Below are 26,951 nucleotides of genomic sequence, written 5' to 3'. Positions count from 1 at the left end.
CACACTGGAGAGCATGCTGATGTGAAGAGAGACAAGTATACTTTCAAGGGACTCGGATTTGAAATATTGATTCAGTCACATTAATTGAATTTTTTCCTTGAGAAGTGATTACAAAAATGTTGCTCCAATATTAATTTGTATCTGCTTTGGATAAGATTAACATTAATTTCTTTCGCCAGTCCCCATTACTCTTTTATTATTCATTAGCATCTCTCTTTGCATGTGTAAGAGACCTTGATGAAGCATGTTTATTCATAGACTAACCTTTTTCAATAATTCTAACAGCTCTCTAACAGTAACCTTCCTGGCATGCTGAATATCTTCCTTTTGTTTCATTATTCAGTCCTTGCTCTCCATCCTCCACTTGAGATGCTGAACATGAATCACACTGCTCTTCCTATTGCTCTCGTCCTCCCACTGAAATGTCCTCTGCAGCCTGATCCCACAGGATAGCTCTGTTCACAAAATACTGCAGCAAAATTGTCTCCCGGTAGAATCTAGGGCAGCATCATTTCTACAAAGCGGGAGTGCAATTATTGATTGATGCTTTCTTGAGCTCATTACATATTTGTTACCATGTTTTACTTCATTGTGCATTTGTCTTTTGTTAGAATATTTGGTTTGAGTTTGTCTCTGATGAGAGAACTCTGGAAGTAACATTTTATCTTTTCTTTGTACATGTAAGCTCCTGAGCTTATTTTCCAAGCAGAAAAAATGGACAAAGCCATGAAAAGGAGGCACCAAAATCTAGGGCTGGTAAACTAATTATACATACACACACAATTATTATTATTATAACAAGTGGGGATATCAGTTTCTTTATCTAAACCCTCCCTCAACTCTAAAAAATACATACCCAAAATGGGCAAGCAAAAGTTTATTTCACTGCATTCTGTTGGCTAGCTTTCTAGTTATACCCTGTGAAATGATTCGTTAAACATGAAGATTGAAACACAGGGCTATCTAACACATTGAATCCTTGCACTTTTTAAGTCTAGATATAATTCTCCATATTTATATGGGATTTTAGATTTTTAAGTATTTTCTTTTAGGGCACAGAAAAGAGAGAAAAATTGATATCTAATAGAGAGTTTGACTTTCTTTCCCAACATTTCTTCTTGTTTTTTAGGGTATTTTAAAAACTTATTAAAAATCATTTGGTAAATTATAATAATGTTTCAACAAAAGTTTACTACCCTCCTAGTAAAGAACCAACCTGGAAATTAAAGAGAGAGAGAGAGAGAGAGAGAGAGAGAGAGAGAGAGAGAGAGAGAGAGAGAGAGAGAGAGAGGAGGGAAGTTGAAATGGCTTGGAAGTGAAGAAGATTGAGAGGAATAATAAGGGTATTTCAAGCAATCACAAAGATACTTTTAAAAAGAGAAAGATAGAGATGTGCTTTTGGAAACATAGATACCATGTAGGGAACTAAATTTAAGGAATTCTTGGCAATCCAATTTAATTAGAATGCAATGATAATAGCTAGTATTTATATAGTTTTATAAAGATCATCTCATTTTTTCTTCAGAACAACTTTAAAAAATAGGTGCTGTTATTGTCCTCATTTTCCAAAAGAGCAACCTGAGACAGGGCTTAAATGATTTACTCAGGATCATAAAACATTTTGAGGCTGGATTTGCACTCAAATCTCCTGAACTCCAGGTCCAGGGTTACCCACTTAGCTTCCTCTAATTTGGATTGTGGAAGGTAATTATTATGAAATGTTTGAACAATGAAAAGAAAAGCTGGAATTATATTGCAGAAGTCCTTGAATTCCAGATCAAAGAGGTAATATTGTGTGCCAGAGGCAATAAGGATCCCTGAAAGATTTTGGAACAGGGTAGTGATGTGATCACACTTTTTCTTTAGGAATATCAATTTAGCAGATATAGGGAATGATTTACAGTGTCTGGAAGTAAAGATAAAAATTACAGTTTAGGCAAGAAATGATAAAGGCCTGAAATAATATAGTAGCAAGGTAAATAGAAAAACAGGATGATGTGACAAATATTGTACAAATCACAAGGAAAAGACTGTTTACATATGGGAAACAGAAAACATTAAGGATGGCATCAAGGTCATTAAATTGAGTGTCTTGAAGAAGGATGATGACTTCAATACAAATTAGAAAATTATGAGGGATGAGATAATGAGTTTGTTTTGGAAATTTTCTGTTGGAATAAAGTCATTAATGGAACCACCAGGTAGGTACAGATAGAGATTTGGATTGGATGTGCAGATTGTCTACTTATCTGTATTTTGTTCAAGTGTTTTCAGTTGTGTCTGAGTCATTATGACACATTTGGGAGTTTTCTTGGCAGAAGATGCTGGAATGATTTATCATTTCCTTCTTTAGCCCATTTTGCAGATGAGAAAAATCAGGAAAATAAGGTTAAATAACTTGCCTGTGATCACCGAGTTAGAAAGTACCTAAAAGAACATTTGAATTTAGGAAGATGAGCTCAGTCTTCCTGATTCCAGGTATGGTAATCTCTCCACACATCACCTGGTTGCCCTACAAATAGTTATTGAAAACACTGGAGCTTATCAAAGCTTCAAGAAAAAATCTAGAGTTATAGAAGAAAAGGACCCAATGTTTATGGGATAGCAAATTGATAAAAAATTAGAATAAGATCAGAGATTAAGAAGAGAATCTGGAGAGCAGTTTATCAGACTTGGGCATTCTACTGCATGCTGGTAAAGTCTTAAACTGAGTGGGAGGTAAAGAAAAAAGAGGCAGAAAGTGAGATTTATCTGCTAACTAAAAAATATCTGGAACTTACACTGAACAAATGGTCTTGTAATTCGTAGATTTTCAGCACCATATAACCTGAACAACCTGCTTCCCATACATGTTTAGATCTAAAAAGGAAAATGTCTGCTCCTTATTTTATGTTTATTACATTAAAATTCTAATTTATTATAAATTTTATTCTTACTAATTCAATTATTTATTAACCCTTAACACATCTCACATATCTATAACAAATTATAGTAGAAGTATAAATAAAGAATTACATTAATTTAAACAATAATATTTATTAAGAACTTACCAGGTACCAAGCATTGTGCTAAGTATTTAGTATACAAACACAAAATAAAATACAGTCATTGCCCTCAAAGAGCATATACTCTAGTAAAAAGAGACAATCCATATCAAACAATAAAGTGGATAAAGAGGTAGGATTTTACTATGTCAAGTTATGGGGCAGTTCTGGAAACCAGATTCCCTATAAAATACCTTCAGAAAAATTCTAATATTCACCAGAAATAGAATAGAACATTAAAGCTAATTAGAAACAGTAATAATCTTATCTTTCTTCTTTCTGATGCTTAAAAAGTTTGTTAGTATTCTTTGGAAATTCCAAAGCAGAAACCTAATGCCAGTGAAAGTGAAATAGGCACTGGATAGCTCAATTCTCAGGCAGCTCAGAACCCAGTAAAGCTTCCAGAGACTCAGTAATAGCTAGGGGCACAAAATATCCAGTTAGCTTAGTTCCTAGAGGTCAGACAGCTCCAAGGGAGGCTTAACAGGAAAGATTAGTGTCTAAGCAGCATGGCACAAAGTGTTTCTGGTGCCTAGAGTAAATGGGCATCCTAGCCAAAAGTAAAACCAAGAGTGACATTAGACTGAGACAAAATAATCTCATTGCCCAGGCGTAGTATATCACTCAAGCAACAGAAAGCCCATCAATAAACCACAGAAGGAGAAATAGCTAGGGCAGTCATAGTGAAGCAAAACATTGAATTAGCAAGACCTGGTAAGAGCATTACTGGATTTGTAACTACACAAGAAGCAGTAACTGAGGAAGTTCTTAAGCCAAAGTCAAAGTCAAGCTTAAAGGACCTTAAATCAAAAACTAAATTTTTTTGCAGAAAATAGGTGCAGAAGATATTTATTACATGCAAAAGCAAATAGAATCTTTCTCCCCTATACAAGAGTATGGAAGGGAAAAGAAATCAAGCCAAACATAAAGTCCCAATTTAGAAAATGAGACTGGAGATTTGACAAAAATAAAGAAAATGTTGAACATAATGAAGGAATATTTTGGACTAATAGAATTGCAAAAGGCAATCTGGAAGGAAATAGTAACTCCACAATAAATTCAAGTAGAGAGAGCCTTAGAGAAAAGCAGAGTTCTAATGGCCATAAAACATTAAATTAAATAAGAGAAACAAAATACAATGTTATAAGAAATAACAGTCAAATGACAGGAAAGAATAGCAATGCAAATTTATAACTTAGATCAAAAGGTGAATTCAATGAGATTTAGAATGGTCTAAACAAAAAGCAGCTTCTCAAGCCAAGAGATATTCAAGCAAAATCAAAAGACTGCAGAAATAAAAAGAAATGTAATGTATGTACTCCTAATAACAAGTGACCTGGAAAGCAGGAGAGATAATCTTAGAATCATTAAACTATATGAGAATCATGAACAACAACAATAAAAACTCAAATGCTGTATTTTTAAGAATTCATAAATGAAAATTGCCCCAATCTATTATAACCAGATATTAAAGTGAAAAGAGAATGGAACCAATATTTGTCACCTAAAAGAAACTCCCAAATGATATGTTACAGTAACATCATGAAAAAAAAGCTAGCAATTCCATGTCAAAACGATCAAACAAACAAAAATCCTGCAAATAGACAAAAAACAACAACAAACAAACAAACAAAAAAACCCTCAAGAATAAGAAAGCCAGAGTCAGAATCACACAAATATTGGCAGCTGTCACCATAAGGAATAAGAATAAGCCTGCATATTCTGAAAAGCAAAAGATGAAGGTCTTCAATCCCAAGTAACATAACTCATAAAACAAAGTGTAATTCAATGGGGGCAGGTGATAGAAAAAGAGGGGAAAGGAAATGGGGAATAAAATTTTAATGACATACAGGATTTTGAAAAAAAATCCTCATGAAAAGTCAAAATTGAGAAGAAACTGAAATGAGAATTAAAAAAAAAATTAAGAAAAATATGGAAAGGTAAAGACATTTGATTAATTGGAAGGTACATAAGGTTGGTTGTTTATATGATAATAGGAAAAATATGGAGAAGAGAGAGAAAGAAAAAATGTCCTTCAAAATCATAATTTCTTCAAGAGTAATAGAAAAAAAGTTAAATAAGACAGGGAGAAGGTCTGAAGACTTTTATTCCATTTCAAGATATCTTTGGAAAAGAAGGAAATGAAAAGAAAAGAGGAGCATACTGAGGTAGAAAGGAACTAAGTTTTCTATATAATAAGGGTATATGAGTTGAAGATGACAAGGATATATAGAAAAGATTCAAAAGAATAGATATTTCATTAATTTCAATTTTATACAATATGGAAAATGAAGGTTTAAACCCACACACACATTTAAAACTACATGCAAAAAGAAAATTGTATAGAAATACATTTTTTTTTTTTTTTTGAGGCTGAGGTTAAATGACTTGCCCAGGGTCACACAGCTAGGAAGTGTTAAGTGTCTGAGACCAGATTTGAACTTGGGTCCTCCTGAATTTAAGGCTGGTGCTCTATCCACTGTGCCACCTAGCTGCCCCTATTAACTTCAATAGTAAAATGTATAAGCATAGGAAGAGGCAAAAATTGGGTTGAAGAGGAAGGTCATGGATATCCATGGATAGAGTGTTTAGAAACTATTTCCAACATTTAGTACAGTGTCTTGGCCAGAGTAAATAAAAGCAAAAAGAAAAAGGTTTTAAAAACCACAGTATATTAAATACCCAGGAGTCTATCTACCAAGATATTCAAGGAAACTATGTATTTCTATAAAAAAAAATTTTAATTGTTAATGAAAGGGCTAGCTACTATAAAAATAAAAAAGATTAAATACGAGAACAACTAGAATAATAACAATTTACTTACTAGAGCATTTGAAACTCATTTAGAGCAAAAGAAAGTCCAAGAATTTCAAGTAAAATAAAGACAAGTAGAAAGAAGGAGGTCTAGAACTATCATACTGTAGTATAGATCTCATACTGTAAAACAAAGCTGTTATTTTTCAGAATGTTTTGAAACTATTTAAAAATAGAAAGGGAGAATAGTGAAATAAATAAAACAGAAAATAATGGACCAAAATGCTTGTGTTCCATAATTTCAAAGACATACACTACTACATTAAGACTTCAGAATTTGCCAAAAAATTACTAAGAAAACTGCAAAGCAGTCTGGGAGAAATTAAGTATACAGTAATATCATAGACAATATATAAAGATAAATTCCAAACGGACACATAACTTAAAAGGCCCCATCAGAAGTAAACTTGAAAAATAAGAAATAAATTCTCTTTCAGGTATATACAAAGAATAAAGAGCTATAAGGAGTTATTGAAGATAAAAGTATCAATTTCTATTATATAAAATTAAAAAGATTGAACAACAAAACTAATACTGCTATGAAAACAGAAGAGGAACTAATAATACGTTGTATTAACAATTTTTATACAATTAACAATTGTATAAACAATCCCATACACTAAATCAATTAGAATATATAAGAATTAGAGTCACTACTGAATAAATAAATAGCCAGAGCATATTAACAATTTTCAAAGAAAAAATCCAAGCTGTCAAGGGATATTTTTTAAAATTTCAAAATATAACAGTAATGAATTCAAAGTAAATTTGTAGTTGTGTAACAACTGTTGTAACAACAACAACAACAACAACAACAAAAAAGACAATTGTTATAAAGACTGTAGAAAGACAGGGGCATAAATAAAGTCATAAAACTATGTCTAAAAATTCAAGAAACTGCATATTTTTTCTCTCTTATAACTCTACTAAGTTTATACCCAAAACAAATAGAAGAAAACTAAAAGGATTCACATAACAAAAATATGTATATCAGCTTTTTATTAATATTATTATAGGAAAGTACTGAAAAGCTGAGTGTACTCAGTTAGAAAATGACTATACAAATTATGATATATAAATTTAATAGAACACGTAGAATTCAACTGACTACAAAATGACCTTGCTTGATCCCAGAGTTGTGAGTTGCTTGAGTGCAATCAAAACCAGTTGAAAGGAGAACACTTAAAACCAGCTAAAAAAACAGGTTTTTCTCTGAGCTCTTCCTGACTTCCCTCAGATCAACAATAGATCAAGATAAGTTATGGAATAACAGAACCCACAAATATTTAGAGTGTAACAAATTTCTAGCAGAAGATACTTTGGAAGAACTTCAGGAAAAGTCTTTCAACCCTGCAAGGGGAGAGTTGGCCCAGCCCAGATACAGTGCAGGGACCCAGGTCCAAGAAGCCTCTCTACTGGTAGAGGGTACTGGGAGGCTTTTAGCCAAAATACAGCAGTCTTGTATTTTCAGAAGTCAGTAAATCAGCCGACTAACTGTGAGACATCCAATGCAACTAAAGAATGCAAATAGTGAGCCCCTGAATCTCAGCATACTAGTACTTGGCCACACTCACCCAGCACAGGAAGGAAGCCCATAGTACCAGCCCCAGGGCAGCATGATGCCTGTAGAGGAAGCTTAGAATAATCTGCCCTTTCCCTAAGAGCAGATCTCAACCTTTAAAAATGAGCAAAAAAGCAAAAAAACCTCTGACCTTAGATAGCTATTATGGATACAGGGAAAAACAGATTTCAAACCCTTAGGACACTAAAGGTGAAAAATCTCCAGATGAAACTTCAAAGGGAATCTCCAACTCAAAACTTTCTCTTTCAGGAGATCCAATAAGGATCTTAAAAGAGAATTATAAGAAAAATAGGGAAAGGAAATGAGAGCTTTGCAAGAGAGTTTGGGGGGGAAAAAAAACAGAAATTATCCTGAAGATAACGTTTAAAAAATAGATATGGCGAAATGGAAAAACAATGCAACTCCTTAAAAAGTAGATTTGGCCAAATACAAAAACTCTTTGAAAAGTAGAATTGGGGAAAAGGAAATAAAAAAAGAGAACAACCTCCTAAAAAAATAGAATTAGTGATATGGAAAAAAAAAAAATCAATGAACAAACAAGTCATTTAAAAGTTCAATTGGCCCAATGCAAAAAGATATAAAGAAGCTAACTGAAGAAAATAATTTTAAAAATTAGAATTGAATAAATGCAAGTGAATGAATCAATGAGACATCAAGAATCAGTCAAACAAAAAAAAAATAGAAGAGCATATAAAAAACTCATTAAAAAAAAAATTAAAATAGAACCAAGAAACAATCTAAGAATTATTTAACTACCTGAAAACCATGATGAAAAAAAGTACCTATATAACAATTTTTAAGAAATCATCAAGGAAATCTATCCTGGTGTTTTAGAGGCAGAGGGTAAAATAGTCATTAAAAGAATCTACTGATTCCCTCTTGAAAGAGACCACAAAATGAAAACTCCAAGGAATATTGTAATTAAATTTCAGAAGGATCAGATCAAGGAGAAAATACTGCAAGCAGCCATAAAGAAACAGTTTAAATACTGAGGAGCCACAATCAAAATTACCCAAGACCTAGAAGCTTCCACTTGAAAGGATTGAAGGGGTTGGAATATAGTATTCTGGAGGGCAAAAGAGCTTGGATTGTAGCCAAGAATCAACTATGCAGCAAAATTAAGCATTACCTCTCAGGGAAAAAGATGGATATTCAATGAAATAGGGGGATTTCAATTATTTTTGATGAAAAAAAGCAGAGCTAGAGCTGAACACAAAATTTGATCTTCAGATACAGAACTCAAGGGAAGCATAAAATGGTAAAAAGTGAGCAGGGGAGAAGCTATGTTTTTTGTTTTTGTTTTTGTTTTTGTTTTTGTTTTTGTTTTTGTTTTAAAGTTTACATCCCTATATGGAAGATAATATGTTTAACTATTGAGAACTGTATCTTTGTGAGGGATATATTTAGAGGGTATAGGTATAATTTAACTTTATTGTGATTATATAAAAAAGAAACTAGGCATAGAAAAGGAAGGAAGAAGAAAGGGGAGGCACAATGGGCAAATTATATCATATGAAGAGGCAAAAAAGACCTATTACAATTGAGGGAAAGAAAGGAATGGGATGAGCATTGTGTGAAACTTAATCTCATCAGATTTGGCTCAAAGAAGAATATCAGACATAAGTTAGTTTGATAGAGAAACTTATCTCACCCTTTAGGAAAGTATGAAGGGAAAGGTGTAGAGGGCCGCAGGTAATGGGGGTACTCTGGGTAAGGTATAAGACCCTTTAGCCCAGAGAAAACTTGCTGACAACATCTGGTTTAGCTCCCATTTCCCTTTGGTACCCACCTCCTTTCCTGAGAAGTCCCACCTGTGTTCTACTTGAAGCAAGGGATACTTATAGCAAGGTGCTTATAGTTATTACAAACTAAGTGTGCTTGATTAGATAATGATTCTGTAGTTCACACATACTTAGTGTGCTGTTATGAGTTAATCATACTGAGGTATTTAAGGGGAGGACTGGAAATAGAGATAGACTCCATTGGAGAACATCCTCTTAGCTCTCCCGCCTATTTCACTCCTCCACTAAGACCAAGGCTGTTCCAGAGATCTTCCAGACAGCTAGTCTGGCCACTACAGAAAGGGGAAAAGATAAGGGGATGCTAATAGAAGGAAGAATAGAAGCAGAAGGAAGAAGGAAGAAAAAATAGAGGAGAGGCTGTAAATAGGGAAGGCTCCAAAACATTGGAGAGGAAGGAAAGAGGGAAAGGAAAAATAACATGGTAGGAAATACAATGTTAGTCATTTTAACTGTGAATATGGATGGGATAAATTGTCCCATAAAATGAAGCATATAGTAAACTGGATTTAAATCTAGAATTCTACAATACGTTGTTTATAAGAAACACATTTAAAGCAGAGTGATACATACAGAATGAAGATAAAAGACTGGAGCAGAATTTATTATTTTTCAGTTGAAGTAAAAAAAAAAAAAAAAAACAAAATAAAACAAAACAAAACAGGGGTAACTTTTCCTGATCTCAGATCAAGTAAAATCAGAAATAAATCTAATTAAAAGAGATAAGGAAGGAAGCTGCATTTTGCTAAAGGGTACTATACATAATGAAGCAATATTAATATTAAACACATATTCATGAAGTTGTATACCATCTAAATTCCTGGAGAAGGTAAGAAAGCTGAAAGAAGAAATAGACAAGAATACTATACTACTGGAGGATCTCAACCTTGTACTACCAGAACTAGATAAATTGTATTACAAAATAAATAAGAAAAAAAATTAAGGAGGTAAATAGAATTTTACAAAAGTTAGATATGATAGGCCTTTGGAGAAACTAAAATGAGAACAGTAAGGAATATACTTTTTTTTTCCTAAGCAGTACATGGACTTATGCAAAAATGTACTAGGGTATAAAACCCTCAAAATAAAATGCAGAAAGGCAAAAATAATAAATGCATCTTTTTTCAGATCATGATACAATAAAAATTACATGTAATAAGGGGCTAGAAGAAAATAAACTAAAAATTAATTGGAAACTAAATAATCTAATCCTAAAGAATGAGTAAGTGAAACAACAAATCATAGATACAATTGATCATTTCATCCAAGAGAAAGAGGCAATATGCCAAAATTTATGAGATGCAGTCAAAGCAGTTTTTAGGGAAATGTTATATAGCTCTAGATGCTTACTAGCAAAAAATAGAAAAAGAGAAGATCAATGAATTGGGCATACAACTTAAAAAATCTAGAAAAAGAGCAACAACAATTAAAAAACAAAACAAAACAAAACAAAAACAAGTAAATACCAAATTTGAAATTCTGAAATTAAAAGGGGAGATTAATAAAATTGAAAGTAAGAAAACTATTGAACTAATAAAAAAAAAATTAAGCATTGGTTTTATGAAAAAAAAAAACAATGAAATTAGATAAAACTTTACTTAATTTAATTATAAAAAGGAAAAACTAGCAAATTGCTAGTATCAAAAATAAAAAGAGGAACTTAGAGCAATAATTAGGAGCTATTATCTCAACTTTATGCGAGTAAAACTGATCATCTAAGGGAAATGGATAAATACTTATAAAAATATATATTCAGATTAACAGAGGATAAAATAAATTACTTAAATAGTCCTATTTTAGAAAAAGGAATTGAACAAACTATTAATCAAGTCCCTAAGAAAAAATCTCCAGGGACAGATGGATTTACAAATGAATTCTACCAAACATTCAAAGAACAATTAATTCCAATACTATGCAAATTTTTTGAAAAAATAGGATAAGAAGGAGTCCTAACAAATTCCTTTTATGATACAGATATGGTGCTGATACCTAAACCAGGTAGGGTCAAAACTGATAAAGAAAATTATAGAAAAATGTTCCTAATGACTATTGATGCAAAAATCTTAAATAAAATATTAGCAAAAAGTTTGCAGACAGTTATCACCAGGATAATACATAATGATCAAGTAGTTTTTTTATACCACAAATGCAGGACTGGTTCAGTATTAAGAAAGCTATTAGCATAATTGACTGTATCAATAACTATAATATTATAATTAGAATTATAACCAGAAATTATATGATTATCTCTGTAGGTGCAGAAAAAGTACTTTACAAAATTCGATACCCATTAATTTAAAAAATCCTAGAAGGTATAGGAATAAATGGACTTATCCTTAAAATGATCATAGCATGTATCTATCTAAAACCATCAGCAAACATCATATGTAATGGGAACAAACTAGAAACATTGCCAGTAACATCAGGAGTGAAACAAGGTTGCCCACTACCACCATTACTATTCAATGTTGTATTAGATATGTTAACTTTGGCAATAAAAGAAGAAAAAAGAATTAGAATAGGTAATGAGGAAACAAAATTCTTACTCTTTGCAGGTGACATGATGGTATACTTACAGAATCTTAGAAAATAAACTAAAAAGTATTAGAAACAATTAGCAAAGTTGTAGAATACAAAATAAACCCACCTGAATCATCAGCATTTCTATATGTTGTCAACAAAGTTCAGCAGGCAAGGATACAAAGAGAAATTCCATTTAAAACAACTGGAGCTAATATAAAATATTTATGAGTCCACCTGCCAAGACAAAGTCTGTAACTATAGGAACACAATTACAAAACACTTTCCACACAAATAAAATCATATCTAAACAATCCTAAGACTATCAAATGCTCATGGTAGGCAGAGCAGATATAATGAAAAATGACAATTCTATCTAAATTGGTCTACTTATTCAATGTCTTACCAATCAAACTGCCAAGAAATTACTTTATAGAGGTAGAAAAAATAATAACAAAATTCAACTGGAGGAATGAAAAGTTAAAAATTTTAAGAGAATTAATGAAAAAAATGAAAATGAAGATAGCCTAGCTGTACTAGACCTAAAACTATATTATAAAGTAGCAGTAATCAAAACCATATGGTGCTAACTAAGAAATAGAATAGTCAACCAATGGAATAGGTTAGGTTCATAAGACCCAATAGTCAATGACTATAATAGTCTAGTGTTTGATAATCCCTAATTTCTGGAATAAGAACTCATTATTTGACCAAAATTGCTGGGAAAATTAGAAAATAGTAAGGCAGAAATTAGGTAATATTGAAATGGTTTCATGAAGAACAAAGGATAGCCTAACTCTCAGATTTGTGGAGAAAAAAAGAATTTGTGGCCAATATATTATGAAATTCAAAATAGATAATTTTAATTATATTAAGTTAAAAAATTCATTTTGTACAAACAAAACCATTGCATACGAGTTTAAAAGGGAAACAGAAAACTGGGAATTTTTTTTTTTTTTTTTAACTTTCGTGGTTTCTGATAAAGGTCTAATTTCTAAAATATAGAGAGCATTGACTCAAATTTATAAGAATACAAAAGATATGAACAGACGATTTTTGTATGAATAAATTGAAACTATTTCTGGATATATAAATAGGTACTCTAAATCACTATTGATCAGATAAATGAAAATTACAATAACCTAAGCACCACTACACACCTGTCAGATTGGCTAAGATGACAGGAAAAGATGATGATGAATGTTGGAGGGGATGTAGGAAAACTGGAATACTAATACATTGTTGGTGGAGTTGTGAAGTGATTCAACCATTTTGGAGAGCAATTTAGAACTATGTCCAAAGGGCTATCAAACTGTGCACACCCTTTGATTCAGCAGTGTTTTTACTGGGCTTGTATTACAAAGAGATTTTTAAAGGAGGGAAAGGGACTCACATGTGCAAAAAAATGTTTGTGGCAGCCTTTTTGTAGTGGCAAGAAACTGGAAACTGAGTGAATAACCATCAGTTGGAGAATGCCTGAATAGCTTATGGTATTTGAATGTTATGGAATATTATTGTTTTATAAGAAATGATCAGCAGGATGATTTCAGAGAGACTTGGCAAGACTTGCAAGAACTGATATTAAGTGAAATGAGATCATTATACATGGCAACAGCAAGATTATGTGATGATCAAGTCTGATGCAAGAGGTTCTTTTCAACAGTGAGCTCGCCAGTTCTGATGATCTTGTGATGGATAGAACCATCTGCACCCAGAGGGATGCCTGTGGGAACTAAATATGAATCATCACATAGCACTTTCACTCTTTTTGTTGTTGTTTACTTGCATTTTGTTTTCTTTCTCATTTTTTTCCCTTTTGATCTGATTTTTCTTATGTAGTATAATAATTATGGAAATATGTATAGAAGAATGGCACATGTTTAACATATATTGGATCACCATCTAAGGTGGGCAAGAAAGGGAGAAAAAATTCAGAACACAAAGTTTTATAAGAGTGACTACTGAAAACTATGCATATATATAAAAAAACTAAAAAAAAATTTAAATATTTGAGAGATCTGATGAATTCAAGGACAAAACCTGATTCCAGAGAACTATTGATAAAATATGCTACACATAAAAAAATGTAATAAACCCTACATGCCAAATAAGTCCTAGACTTTTACAAAAAGTCATTTAGGTATTTGGTTTCTTGACAATCAATATTAATGACATGGTCTTTGCTTTCTTTTCCTTTTGTTATAGCAATGGGAGGTAAGAATGAAGAAATGGAATAGCCAAAAAAAAAGTAAGAACAAAAATAAATGAAGCTCCTTTTTAAAAAATATGCAGAAAAGAAGGATATCCAAAAAAGAAGCATTATAATTTAAAATCAAAGCAGGCTTCATGAGTTATACAGTATCATTGTGATCTACTTCATATATATATGTATATGACATGCATACATATGTATATACATATATATATAAAACAATCTCTGTCTATATAAATATAAATTTATACATGTTTATATCTGTTGAAAATACATGTATAGACTCATTCATATAAGCATGAACACATTCTTGCATATAGTCTGTATATACTTGTATATAGGTATTGAAATGAATAAGAATCCAAAATAAGACCCCAGATCCTTGGTAGCTTAGTGAACTATAGAGAGAGAGAGAGGCAATAACAAGAAAGGGCCTGAATTTGGCTGTCTAAGTTACTCTCAGAGGGAAGCTGGAAGTATTACTGACAAGATTATCTCAGTCCTTAAGTGGACCTTGTGATCTTAAGTAGGCCTTTTGTTATCTTAAGTGGATCTTTATTGCAGTAGGCCCAGTTTGAATTCTTTGTCCAATTCCTTGACCCCAGAGTGGCAGTTTACAATTAGAAGGCCAAGTCTTGATTTCAAACTAATTTTTCTCCTATAAAAGCATCTATCTCACTTCTTTGCAGGTTCATCAGGAACTGCTTACCTTACTGAAGCAAGTTCTCTAAGTACTTTGCTAAACTTATCCTGTCTTTCTCCTTGTTATAGCTAACTTTTTAAAGGCTGCTTATTAGCTTTACAATGGTTAACTCCTTTATGTTTATCTTGCTCACTAAGTATCACAATTGTCAGTTCATCAGGAATTTAGTCTACCATAGTGAAGTCTTTTCTCTTGTTAATTGCTAAAACTTCATTTTGGAACTTAAGCCCACAAGTCAATGTGTAATAAAAAATCTTTACCTCTTGATTTGGAGATGTAAAAGCCTACAAATACTTTTGAGACATCTCACACCAGCCTGAAACCCCAAAATCTATTTTGGGGTAAAACTTCAACTCTCCACCATCTGTATCAGAAGAGTTCTGGAACCCCAATATATGCTGGTGGTTCAACACTTCCACAGTCCCAATTTCCATACATTATGTATGTATCTATGTATGTGTATATATAGACATTTTAAAATAATTTAATAATACATAAATATCCATTTTATATAGTGTTTAAAGTCAGGATAAAAAAATCAATTTTAGAAAAAAATTGAAAAGTATTTAAAAGAAAGTAAATTTATAAGATTACTAAGTATATTACAAGGGAGTAGAGTGACATACCTTTTCTAGTAGAAATGGTGCTAGCATTGATTTGATATGATTCCAGAACTGGAAAGTTTTGATGGAACATGGAAAAGTGACAGATGATACATGAATGATAGGAAATTATTTCCTAAATACTGTAGACCACTCAAAAATACTTATGAATCAAGATAGCAGAGGTTCCAGGAGGAAGTTCCAAACCAAAAATGGTTGAGTTATCCAGGTCAAATTCTAGTAAAGACAGAAAATCAGTTAGTGAGAACACAACTAGAGAGTAAATAATATTTGTCTAAGAAGATGAATATCTTTATAAGGAGCTTTACAGCAGTCAAGGACATAAGTGTCCAAGACTATCTATATTTTGTACTCCTTTTATTTAAAAAAAAAAAAAAAAAAAAAAAAAAGGAGCAGGGATAAAAGTACTTTTAAATGTTGGTATTTAATAGGTAGTCTTTAAGACCTAGGATTTTGACCTGTCTTTATAATTCCCCCCCAAAAAAAACAAAAACAAAATATTGAAGTAATATGCCTTAATTATTGAAGGAAATAGCACTTGTAATGAATGGATGGGCTAAAAACCATTGTTAAGCAAAAAAGATTTCACTAAAGCATATAGGGAATTGATTGGATTCAGTCCTGAAGGCCTCAGTAACTAAAATTTGGTGAATGAAGAAATTGATTGAAGTAGTTTCAGTCATTTTGTATTTTCTCTCAGAATTAATGGAGAACTAGTAATGGTATAAAATATCAAAAGTCTGATGGCATTGTTTACTTTAGAAACAAAGATAAAGAAGTAAACAGACATAACTCTTAAAATAGTAGAAAAAAGCACTGAACAAAATTTTTAAGACTACCTTTAACACCTAATGTAGTAACTTAATTTGAACACAGGTTCTGCTATTAATATAAGTTGAATGGAGTCAAATGATATCTGAATTCTAGTTCTGTCTCTAAGTATCTGACTTTGGATAAATGACTTAGACATTTAGGGTTCAGTTTCCTTATTTATAAAATGAAGAAACTGAACAAGGTTCTTGTGCTAACAAAACAACAAAAAATTATGATCTTCCATTTGATAAACACTTATTTAGTATCACTGTGGAGAAGTCATTAGTGGGGTGGTAGTGGAGATGGTAAGGAAATCAGGAAAATAACCATATTAAGTGCTAGGGGAGATGTAAAACTAAAGGAAAGATCAATTTTTAAAAAGGAACAGCAGAAATAGACTTTATATGGATTTAGTTAAAAAGAGCATAACCTCACGAGGACCAAAATCTTTTATGATCCAATTTCCTCCTATGATTGCCAAGTTCCATAGATTTTGGAAAAGTAATTATGATGTTATTAAATAGCTTGACTTCATTTATTGTTTTTCAATATTTTATTGATGTTCTTTTTTCATATCACCATCACTTACAAAAAAAAGATGTACAAGTCAAACTAAACAAATCAACACATCAGGCATGTCTGATAATGTATGCTCATTCTATACCTACTTTCCACAATCTTTCTGATGAGAAGCAGAAAGCATGTCAAACTAGTAGTCTCCTGGCATTATTGTTCATTGGAGCAATCAGTTTTTAAATCTTTCAGTGTTGTTTTCCTTTGCATTAGCATATACATATATATATACATATACGTATATATATATATATATATATACACATACATACATATATATACATATATATGCATATAATATAAGTTATTCTTCTGGTTTTACTTAATTCTCTTTGTCTTAGTTCATGTGAGTTTTCCTATTCCTCTGAATTCTTCATCTTTGTTGTTCCTTACAACAAAAGATTATCCTATTACATATATATGCCACATTTCATGAACCATGTCAAAACTAATGGATACCCACTTTTATTCTAATTCTTTCATCCATCAAGACATGTATATGTACCTTTATATATTATTTATGTTTATTCATTAATAACATTAGTATTTAACATTAATATTTATATTCAAATAAATATTTTATACTTATTATTTATATGTATACATACAATATATTATATTTATATATATATATATATATGTATACCTTTGTATAATTTTTGTGTCTATAACACATGAGGTTTTTTGCTTTGTTTTTTGCTTGATCAGTCAAAAATTATTAGGTGCTTATGAAGTATCTAGTATAATGCTAGATAAATACTAGTAATAAAAAATACAAAGACAATAGTTCCTATCCTTAAGGAGATTGCCTACATGTATACACAAATCACACAAAACAAATACAAGATCATCTCTAACTTTTATATTACTGTCATCTTCAAATTTTCTTCTGTAATTCTTTGACTGATACTAGTGTATTCTACTCTATAAGCTTCCCTTTATTGAATGTCAATCATGGATATTGCTCTGGACTATACAACTGTATTTGTAGGTGGAATAGGGAATACAATGATGGACTTGGGGTCAAGAAGACTTCAAATCCTGCCTCAGCCATCTGCTAGTTGTATGACCCTAGAAAGTCCCCTAACTTGCTCAGGCTCACTTTTCTCATGGATACATTAGGAATAATAACATCTAGGTTCTAGATCTTCTGTGAATCAAATGACCTTAAATGATTATGTAAAAATTTAAGTACTTTTTTCTCTGAAAGGTTATTCACACTGACTTTTGGTCATAGGCTCTTCCTACCTTTATATCTTTGAATCACCTCAAACTCAATGGCAAAAACAAAACTCTTTAACTTTCTTTTAACTAAGTAAACTCCTCAATCACTATTTATATGAATCTTAGAAAATCTGCTTCCAAGGACTAAAGCCTTGGTTTGAATTCTGGTGTCTTATCTTCAATCAGTCCCTCAGTCAATCAATATTCATTTATGACTTTCTATGCATTAAGAACTATGCTTTTATGTCATCAGTGTCTTGAGGGAGTTGAAGCTAGAATACTTTCCAACTCTAAGTCTAGGTTTCTAAGATCCTATGATATCCATAATGTATATACAAGATACATGTATAGTAGATGGAAGGCTGACATAGAAAGGGAGGAAACAGAGATCAAGAGAGATCAGGACAAGGCTCCTTCAAAAGAAAACATTGAGTGGAAAAACATTGAGCACATTGAGGGATAACTTTGCTTTTCACAGGCTGATCATTAATCACTATTTTTTTGCTTTTGTTTGTTTGTTTGGTTTTTTTTATTATTTTTAGATCAGCCCTAAAGTAAATTTCTCCAAAATGTCTGCCAATGCAAAAGGCACTAGAATACCTTGACAATTTAGTAGATTTGGCCCAGAAGAGGAGCAGAACAGCCTGGGATAAGAGAACCATCCAAATGGGGAGTGATGAGTTAGCAGCTGAGACATCAATCTGTGGAGTAGCCCATGTTAGCTTTGAAATCACTCATACAGGACTGTCATAGCTCAACTCATATTCTCAACTGCCTCTATCCATGATCTTTTATGTGGGCTTTTCTGAGAAAAGACTACAGTTTCAGAGTTTTGAGTTAAATATTTATTCTGTACATATTTATCTCACTACAATGGCACTTTGCACTGCATTTCCAATTCATATCTTTCCCATAATGGAGGAAGTTACAAAAGTTGCAGATTAAAAAGACTTTTTAAATATTTTGACAAACTATTCACCAGGAGGTTCTGCTGAGTTTCCAGATACATGAGGAAATATAGTAGGAGGAGATTATCTTCAAGTTAACCTAATATGTATTTAGTGTTTATGCTATGCATGTCCCCATTTCAATAGAACTTGTAAATTTACAAAGCACTTTACACAGGATGCCTCTAGGAGAAAGATAGTGCAAGGATGAACACCCCCCACTTTGTAAACGGAATTATTTACTCATTTACAATGTTTTCAAATGTAGGATCTAGTTCTGCTATGTCTGATGTTAGGGCTATCCTTGCTATACCAATCTAGCCTTTTTGAAAAGAAACATAGATTTAATGCTCTTTAATTGTCCCCACCCTCAATTTGGATAATCCAGCTTCTTTTAAGCATTGACTGTACTTGTTAATAACTATGGTGATGGTATATTAGTTTATATTCCCTCTCTCTCTTTCTCTCTCACACACACACATACATACAAATATACGCACAAATTTTTTTAAAGCTACAAAAGAGGTCATTTTTTAAACAATAAAAACAGCCCCCATTTTGGTCAATGTTGTATTTCTATTTTTTCATAGCTCAAATAACTGGGTAGTCATTTCAGTCTATCATTGAAAATACCATATTTATGTGCCAAAATGTTTGTGGCAGCTCTTTTTGTTGTAGCTAGAAACTGGAAGATGAATGGATGTCCATCAGTTGGAGAATGGTTGGGTAAATTGTGGTATATGAAAGTTATGGAATATTATTGCTCTGTAAGAAATGACCAGCAGGAGGAATACAGAGAGGCTTGGAGAGACTTAAATCAACTGATGCTGAGTGAAATGAGCAGAACCAGAAGATCACTGTACACTTCAACAACAATACTGTATGAGGATGTATTCTGATGGAAGTGGAAATCTTCAACATAAAGAAGATCCAACTCACTTCCAGTTGATCAATGATGGACAGAGGTAGCTACACCCAGAGAAGAAACACTGGGAGGGGAATGTAAATTGTTAGCACTAATATCTGTCTGCCCAGGTTGCATGTACCTTCGGATTCTAATGTTTATTGTGCAACAAGAAAATGATATTCACACACATGTATTGTACTTAGACTATATTGTAACACATGTAAAATGTATGGTATTGCCTGTCGTCGGGGGGAGGGAATAAGGGAGGGGGGGTAATTTGGAAAAATGAATACAAGGGATAATATTATAAAATATATATATATATATAATAAAAAAAATTAAAAAAAAAAAAAAAAAAAGAAAATACCATATTTAAAACACTATGCTGATAATGCTGCATGCAATTCAGTCACATTGATAGTGTCTATGGTTCTCATATCTCAGTGTCCTTAAGAAATATGCATCACCATTGTATCTAGGGGATACACATTAAATTTTTAATGATGATGATGATGATGGCTGTGAATGCAAAAGTAGAAAAGAAAAGAATAGTAGCCAGGTTTCATTCTATTCTGGCTAAAGCAATTATTCTTTTCTTTAAAATGAATATATTTTTTTCTGCCTCTAAAATGTGCTTCTGCCCCTGAAGTCAAGATAGAATAGAATTAGCAGAACCATCAACACTGTTCAGCACTTATTCACAGAACTATTTTCGATGTATTAGTAAGTTAAAATGGATTTCCAACATGATGAGCCATCTGATCTGTCACATTAGTCTAGTTGTCAGGGGCATAAACTTTCTCTATGAAAAAAAGCCTAACGGGATTTTTGCTGAAGAAGTCAAAAAGAGCATCTGTGAGAACCAATTGTTTTTGCAACCAATGAAGTCTAAGATTTGATAACTTCTTTTGACTATAACACCTACGCCAATTAATCTATATTTTGGATTCAAATACTTATTGATACATTCTTTTTTTTTCCTATTTTATATATTAAATAAACATAGCATCTGTCATATGAGAATATGTTTTTCTAATTCTTATATATTTATATAAACAAACATACCTTTACATGTGCATTATATAATTCTTCTTCAAAATAGGCAGCAACAATATTCAGGAGAGCTATAATTGGCTATGAAACAGACAGTCGCCTCTGGCAATTGAGGTAAAACAGGGTGACTGTTGAACTGTAAAGATCCTACTTTTGGTTGTCAACTGTGTTGTCCTGATTTCTGCACTGGAAAGAATATACTTAGAGGTCCCATGATGTTAGTTGATATCTTTTGGGAAATAAGAATATGATTAATGTGAACTGGGAACAAGAGAAACTTAAAATGCCAGCACCACCATGTTTACTTCAAGGTTAAGACATTATATGCCAATTTTCAGCCCAGAGTAAAATTTTATGGCCATACTATCAACTCTAGAAAATGGAAATTGATAATGAAAGTGCTGACAACCTTTGGATGTTTCCAGGAATGTAATAGCCTATTTAACGGAATAGGAGTTGCAAGGTAAGCTGTTTACTCTTTTCTGCTAAAGAGGCAATTACACAAACCTGTTGGTGAAGAAGTTTATAATATGATTAAACAGTCAACATTAAATCAAATGGTGATTGAGTTCCCAAGAGGTAGTTTGTGTTTTCAACACTTGTGACTGTCTGTACTGCCATAGTTTTGAATGCCTCACACTAGACCTAGGAGAGGAGGACAAATTAAGAAACATGATCAAAATCATATGTATATATGAAGAATTTTGAGGGCTAAGAATCTCTGCTGCTTGTATAGTGTGTCAGGTTCAAGAATAAAACACAGTCTAGATCCTTCTTATTGTGAGAGACATCAGTTACTCTGTGTTTTTTAAACAAAAAAAGTCAAGAAAGAAGTTAAAAAAGAGTCAGCACATGAGCTGAGTGTGAGAGAGAAAGAAATGAATTTATAACCTGTTTTAATTTTAAACCAGATCAACACTTTCAGAAGTTTTCTAATTAGTTTTATTATTCAATAAAAGCAATTAGAGGAGATAAGATTGAAGGAGGAAAAAAGTTTTTCTACCTCCATATAAACTTGCCCAGGTCCAATTTATACTGAGAGGAGATACTGGTTTATATGTTGCATAACTCAAGGTCATTATTAATGTTAGTTTTCACATTGATCTTGGTGAGTTACCAAGATTCTCGAGTCTGGATATTGGCGGAAGACACAGCCCTTCAGCCACTGGAAAGACAATGCCTAAGGAATCTTTACCTAATTTTTTATTGCAAAATACCTTCCTAATATACTATCCCTTATCACTATCTCCATCATCATCTCATAGATTTTGATATGGAAAAGACAGAAGGGGCTATCAAATCTTTCCAAATACTATTTTACTGATGAGCCATAAATAATGAGAATTTCCCAGGTCATATATTTAGTAAGGCCTGAGGTGTGGATACTGACCGGGAGGTTATAGTATCACAGAATAACTGAAAGCATGCAGAATTTTACTGCCAAAGTAGCTCAGTAAACACCTAATTACAACCTGACATGTTCATAAGACCATAATCAAATCAATATGGTTTCTTCACAAGATGCCTGTTCCCACTGGAAGCTGATTCCAATTTCCCCCTTCATTTTTTTTTTTTATTTAAAAATCAAAAAATAATTTTTATTTGAATACTTTATTATAAATACTTAAGAATCCAAAAATGCTCTCAGGGTTGGTTGTCTTTTATTTAAATGACTTTCCATCCAATTTGGTTTCGGTGAAAAAATTTTGGACATTATAAGTAGTTAAAACAATAGAAAACGATCAAAACACTGTCTTTTGTTCTGTCTCTGCAAGTAAAAAAGCAAAGCTATGGATTTTTATGTCGTGGTGCCTGTTTTTAGAAAGAGCAGAGAGAGAGAGAATTCTGATCATCAAATACATTTTTGTTATTGTCTTTGAGCAATCACCCTCCAGATATTGATTGCTTGAATTAAAGGGCAGGGACTACTGCTATTTTCACATGCATAATGCTTAGTTTTAAATTATCTGAATAAGGATCAATTTCTTGATATTCAAGAGATATACCATATAGATATCATGTAGATATCTACTTAGGGATCTTAGCTCTTGAAGTACTAATAGATATTATGTCATCATAGAAGCATGCATATAAACTAGGATATAATTGATACCTGAGAGCTGATATTAAATATGCAAGTATGCTATAAAAGGACAAGGGCAAACTGTTTGTTTCAAACTTAGATTCAGTATTCACACATTTATAAATTAATGAAAATAAACACTGAAAATGCTAGAGCAAGCACTCAAAAACCAGTAACTTCCCAATTGGATTTAGTCAGGATGACAGATGCAAGACTGGAGAGTGAATAATGCCCCGTCAGGAGAAGATTTATTGACAAAGTCTTTCACTGGAATGCTAGGATGAAAACTGCCATTGTTCAGTTAGAAAAAAATAAAGAAAGAATTCAATTGTAGCTGGTTTTAATTCTGCTAAACTACTTCAATGACCATGGGCTGGCATTACAGCTTAATTGCTCTCTAACTACTCTACCATTCGTATTGGTTTCATCAACTCAACTTTCTTTTCTGCCCAGAAAATACTAACCCCAACATCTTTTTTTTTTTTTTCTTTTAATCTTACCTAAATAAGTAATTTTTCTGATTGAAGTTTATAATTTCTCAGACTATTAATTTATGGTTTTAGCTGGATTTCTCTTGTGTAACTTGGTTTCCCACACATACACAAACACACTTCAAAGTTTCAATACTTCACCAAAATTTCACTGCAGAAATGAAAATCTAATCAGGAATTCAATTGACTACCAGCTATGTGGCTACTTTCAGGATCTATGTGAGCTTTAATGATGAAACTCCCCTCTGTCTAATAAAGGTGTATCTACATGATATATCTTAATACCTTTTTACTTGACATCATTTATACCAGATTCCTACAGAGTTCACAGGATAAGAAATTGTTCCAGAGAGGATAGAATAACTGCACCTAAGTATCACTTAGCAATTACTTGGTTCTTAGAACAGGCACCTTGCTGCCAACAACTTTCTTGTCTAGCTTGTTAAACTCCTTCATGCCTTATGTAGAAGGGTTTATTTCTTTATTCTTGATTATCCTTTGAAGGGAAAGCAAAGATTCTTCGCAAATGATTATTATAGAAAACCTAAGCTCTTTTCTGGCAGTTTTTGACCCCTTTAATTATGTTCTCTGAAGACTCAGAAAGAGAAATTTAAATGCACTAGGGTAAGAACATATGTTACTTTTATCTTTATGAGGTCTTTAGCAAGCATGAAGTATTGTTATTTATTTGGAGAATAATTTCAAAATGTCATTTATCTGCCCTCAACCCTCCTGAAAACTTTAAATGTAGTTTTACTTTAGTAAAAGTTGTTCTAAGTATGAAGGGGTTGAAACAGAAGGAAAATCAAACTTAATAGTGATGTAATTCTCTGGAGGGAATTCTGCTTTAGTAGAAGCTTAAGTTCAATTACTACCATAGCCAGGCTGTCAAAATCAACCTCTGAATCACCTCTAATTCTATTTTGACTGATTCCTAGTTGTGGCACTAATTGTAGTTGTGGTATTTATTTCAAGGAAGGAGAACTGCTTTGCTGTGTTCCTATAAGAAGCTTTTTCAACTGATTCAAAAGGAGATCTGAAGCAAGCAGATTTGTTTGCAGAACAAAGGAAACCCTGTTGAGTATCTCATTGCTCTGAGTGAACATGCTGTAGGAAAACACTGGGAAGACAGTACAGGAGATAATGATATTACAGTGCTCAAAACTGTGAGCACCATTGTTAAGGAATATTTCACCTTATTTAAGAAAAAGGTTTTATTGAACAAAATATAGCTTTTTAAAAGCCTCATTTGTGTTTCTTTGTTGGTAACTAGATATATAGGTAGCAAGAGAGAGAGAGAGAGAGAGAGAAAGAAAGAAAGAAAGAAAGAAAGAAAGAAAAAAGAAAGAAAGAAAGAAAGAAAGAAAGAAAGAAAGAAAAGAAAGAAAGAAAGAAAGAAAGAAAGAAAGAAAGAAAGAAAGAAAGAAAGAAAGAAAGAAAGAAAGAAAGAAAGAAAGAAAGAAAAAAAGAAAGAAAGGAAGGAAGGAAGGAAGGAAGGAAGGAAGGAAGGAAGGAAGGAAGGAAGGAAGGAAGGAAGGAAGGAAGAGAAAGAAAGAAAGAAGGGAAGGAAGGAAGGAAGGAAGAAGAAAGAAAGAAAGAAAGAAAGAAAGAAAGAAAGAAAGAAAGAAGAAAGAAAGAAAGAAAGAAACAAAGAAACAAAGAAACAAAGAAAGAAAGAAAGAAAAAGAAAGGAAGGAAGGAAGGAAGAAAGAAAGAAAAAGAAAGGAAGGAAGGAAGGAAGGAAGAAAGAAAGAAAGAAAGAAAGAAAGAAAGAAAGAAAGAAAGAAAGAAAGAAGAAAGAAAGAAAAGAAAGAAAGAAAGAAAGAAAGAAAGAAAGAAAGAAAGAAAGAAAGAAAGAAAGGAAGGAAGAAAGGAAGAAAGAAAGAAAGAAAGGAAGGAAGGAAGGAAGGAAGGAAGGAAGGAAGGAAGGAAGGAAGGAAGGAAGGAAGGAAAGGAAGGAAGGAAGGAAGGAAGGAAGGAAGGAAGGAATGGAAGGAAGGAAGGAAGGAAGGAAGGAAGGAAGACATTTTTTGTGCCAGCCATTATAATAAGTGCTAGGGATATAAATAAAAAAAGAAATAGAATAGAATTTGACTCAAGAACTTACTTTCTAATAGGGAAACATAATACATTAAAAAAAAAAAAGTTTGAAGAATAAAAAAAGGGAAAGTAGAGAGGATATTACATTTATGGTGAGATATTTGGAGGTGTCTTGGAAAACATGTGAGACTATGTGAAATGAAGTCCAAAGCTGAACTATTAAAGCTTAAGATGGCTCCAAATGAATGGTCTGGTTTTAGTCATTTAGGTAGCATTTTCCAAGTGTTTACTCTGAACCAAGCATTGTGCTAAGCTCTATTGATAGAAAAAATGGGGAGAAATAATTTTCTGTTCTCACAGAGATCACGGTCTAGGGGAGTAGGCCAGAAATGGAAATAATAGCCCCAATAGGGTGCAAAAGAAAATATCTAGAGGGAATGTCCTAGAAGACTGGTTGACAGTAGATTTATCTGTTCATAGATAAAAAATGATATTAGAGATTAAAGTAGCTTTTAATAAGGGCACCGAAATCATTAAATTATCATCAAGTTGGGATAAGTTATGAAAATAATTTTGTGTGTGTGCCTTCTTCTTTCCCTCTCCTTCTTTTTTACTTCCTTCCTTCCTTTCTCTCTTTTTTTTCTCCCTTCCTTCTTTACTTCCTTTTTTCTTTCTTCCTTTCTTTCTTTCTTTTTCTAAATGTCCAGCATTAAAAAAGAACTCTACAGGTTCTGATGTGAATAATAGGTCAGGGATAATAAAACCAGCATACCTGATGTCATCAATAAAGGGAACCCCCAGATATGGAAACTTCCTCTACTAATATAAATTGCCACTCTGCAACTGATCATCTTATATAATTATTAAGGAATTCAGAAGTTAAAAGAATTGCCTAGGGATGGACAGCCAGTATGCATCATATTTATCAGTTGAACACAGGTCTTTCCAATTCTGAAGTCAGCCTTCTATTCACTGAATAAAATTAACAGTTATTAACAGTTGACAGTAATAGAACTAACAGTTACAAATTAATGGTGATGATGATGATGATGATGGTGATGATGATGATGAAAGTCATTAAATGAACACTAATCGAGAGAATAGGTTTTAAAGTAATTCCTGTGTTCAAGTCTCACCTCTAGCGAATACTAGTGAAGACTTTGGATTAGTTATCCTCTATTTATCCTCCATAATATAAATTGCAGAACACAGCTACCAATCTACATTGGCAGAAGGAGATTCTTCACTAAGGAGTTTAATACATGAATGAAATCACAGATTGGGGGATGAAGAACATGAGGGAGGAAAAGGGGGTTAAAGAGAAGAAAAGAGGAACAAGAACAAGAAGGTGGAGGAAGAGGAGGAGGAAGAAGAGGAGAGAGAGCAGGACAAGAAAACAGAGTGTCCTTGATGGTGGTGATAGTAAGGTTCACATCATACCTTAACAGGGGTTCTCAAACTACAGCGCGCTGGCCATATGCAGCCTGCTGAGTATGTTTATACGGCCTGCCTGGTTATGGCAA

The sequence above is a fragment of the Sminthopsis crassicaudata genome, chromosome 3, assembly GCF_048593235.1.
Source record: "Sminthopsis crassicaudata isolate SCR6 chromosome 3, ASM4859323v1, whole genome shotgun sequence".
NCBI classification, from domain to species: domain Eukaryota; kingdom Metazoa; phylum Chordata; class Mammalia; order Dasyuromorphia; family Dasyuridae; genus Sminthopsis; species Sminthopsis crassicaudata.
The sequence above is the reverse complement of the archived record's forward strand: the minus strand, read 5'-3'. Positions refer to the sequence as shown.